Source organism: Elephantulus edwardii, unplaced genomic scaffold (assembly GCF_000299155.1).
Source record: "Elephantulus edwardii isolate Elephantulus edwardi_28Jun2011 unplaced genomic scaffold, EleEdw1.0 scaffold00105, whole genome shotgun sequence".
NCBI classification, from domain to species: domain Eukaryota; kingdom Metazoa; phylum Chordata; class Mammalia; order Macroscelidea; family Macroscelididae; genus Elephantulus; species Elephantulus edwardii.
In genome coordinates, this window is record NW_006399855.1 from 5561384 (window position 1) to 5564461 (window position 3078).

Here is a 3078-nt window from a genome sequence, read left to right on the forward strand (position 1 = left end):
ATCAATCCACCTCATAGAACAAAGGTCAAATCTGTGGTTCATAGGATTCATCTCTAGGAGTCATATTTCATTTGAGGGCGTGTAACAACTAAAATAATCCCTACTGATAGTATGTTCAGTGTGAGATGAAATCTCAGATAGCGGGCATAAGAAAATATAATCCAACATTATGTTAAATGGATTACATTTTTTATATTATTATTAAAAGCTTTTAAAAATTATTAATTTTAATGAAAATTTACAGATATTTTAGGTCTCCATTCATTTATTGTTATACTTTTCTCCCTGCCCAACCCTCCCCTCCAGTTTGTTCTTCTCTTTGAAAAGTAAAAGAAAAAATTCTTTCATTGTTATACCATCCTTTCCCCAAGTCCACTCCACTATGCAGCCTTCGTTCTGGACTCCTGTCATGACAATAATACCTAATCATATATCACTTTTAACAGTTCTCTCATCTGTTTCAATGCAGTATATATAAAAGCTTTTATGTGAGATGAAATCTCATCATATTTGCTTCTAAATAACATTATCACTTGACCTCTTTCAAGACAGGTTTGTTATTTTTGGCAGTCTACAAATCATGGTTTTGGTAATCATGTGCTATGCATCAAAGAGCTACTTCCTATACATCTGAAAGACAATGAACAATGAAAACAGAAGAATAATAAATGCCTTTGAGCTGTGCTATTGGTAAAGACTACTGAATATCCCATGGTCTGCCAAAAGAACAAAGAAGTATGTCTTGAAGGAAGTTCACCCAGGGTATTCCTTAGAAGAGCAGCTGGTGAAACTATCTCACATACATTGAAAATGTTGTCAGAGGAGATCAGTCTCAGGAAAAGACATCATTCTGGGAATCACATAGGATCTTTAGAAAGAGGAAGGCCCTTAAAAAGACGGACTGACACAGTACCTGACAATAGGCTGGAGTATATCAGAGATTGTGAGGATGGCATAGGATAGGACAAGGCTCAGATCTGTTGTTCATAAGGTTGCTTTGCTTTGCAATTGACTCAAACACACCTAACAACCGCAACAGTATATGGGGAACTCTGGTGGTGTAATCTGTAATAAGTTGTCCTGCTAACGCAAAGGTTGCACAACTTTGATGGTTAAAATCTACAGCAGATCCTTGGGGGAAAATATAGGCAATTTCCTTCTGATTCAATTTCAGAAACTGGAGGGTCATTATGAGTTAAAACTGATTTAGAGACAGTGAGTGCATACACATCTCTCTTGTTGTATAACCATTGCATTCCTTTGGAAATCTCCTTTACTGTGTAAACCTCTGCCATAATTTGGAAGTGGTAGGTTCTCTAGGAGAAATATGCAATCTAGTAAAATTTCAAATAAAAAATTCTGACAAGCTCATAATGGGTACAAAATATTGAGTAGGGATGTGCTGTTTTATTGACTCAGGTGTTTAGGCAATAAAATGGCTTTTAAAAATATACTAGTATCATCAGAGGCAACGTTCTCAGAAGCAGCATTCTCACCTCCACACCAGTTGTTTAGCAGTCTTAAAATCTGTTTCCTAGTCACGTATAGATATGAAGCTTCAAATAAGGCTTTCTTCCCTTTGAGCCTCAGATGACCTCATGCAGTTTAACAAGATGCCTGAAGAACCCAATTCAATGAGATAAAAGGATGTTTATATGCACATCTGTTTTATGAGTGGTTAAGAATCAGTGCCAAAGTGTTTTCTAGATATTCATAAGGAAATTTAAACAACAGACATTGTTCCATGCTGAGTCTTTCATGCAGAATGCAGGCATTTTGGAAAACTAAATGTATAAAAACAATTAGGCGATTGTACTGTAAAGTGAATAAAACCTTTAACAATAAAACTGAAACTGAAAAAATAAGTCTTTACAGGATTTAGAATTTCTAGGCACACTTGGAAAATATATTTTCCTAAATTAGTCTCTTGAAAAGCTAAAAAAACAAAAATCAACAAAATTTTCCACAAACTTTTTGCTAATAGGATTGGATTACACCTTTGAAAGATTTCTTATATTATGTCCATTTGTTTTTGGAGTATCTCTGACCACCTAAGACTATATTAACAACAAAACTATGATAGTATAATCTCTATCATTTATTATGTGTATAGCTTATGAATAGTGGTAAACAAAGTTAAAATGTTTTATGATAAAGAATATTATCAAAGCTGCTCTTTTGTGAGATATTGTGATTATTCACGATGTTTCATTTTTAAAATAGTTGTAAATATTTCATTTTATATGAAATGTTTTCTTTTTAAATAGTCATAAATTTGGGTAAGAAAAGATGACTTTCAGTGCAAAACATTTCAAGGAAAAGAGTTTAGTGGCTGTGATGGGGCAATATACATAACTGAGAGAAATGAAAACCAACGAAGACAATATGAGAGGAGTAATAGCATCTGTGGTGATCAGCAACTACAGAGATATGCTATGCTCTGGAACTTTTCTTGTGTCCAACATAATGTTTGCCAATTGAGTAAGAAGAGATAAGCGATATATACATTTCATGTACATGTGCATTTGTAAAGTGTAGTTCTGACTTTGAATGACTATACAAAAAAAATTATTAAATATTTTCAGGCCAAATCTCTAGTGTATTAAAGCAAGATTGAAACTAAGGACATCTAAGACATTTGCAAGACAGAATTAAGAATTAACATCCTTGAAATTATCTTGGTGTTGATTCTGTGGTGAATGATGACATATTCATGGGCAAAACCCTATTCCACTTCTATCATGTTGATTTAAATTTATGGTGACCTACTATCAGATTTCTGGGTGGCTTTTGCATTCAAACTGCCTATTTTTGGTATTAGCAACATTGTAGCACAAAATCCATTTTCCCATCCATGTTCCCAATGAAATGTGCAAGCAGCTAGAGTCGGAAAATCAAAAGGGCCGAACTCGCTCAGCATTTCTTAAGCTCAAGGAATGGAAGAAAAAATTCAAACCTAGAGTTGCTGTAATCAAGGATGCTTTGGGCAGAATATTAAATGATCCAGGAAATATTAAAAGAAGATCGAAGGAATATACTGAGTCATTATATAGAAAGGAATTGGCAGATACAGAGGAA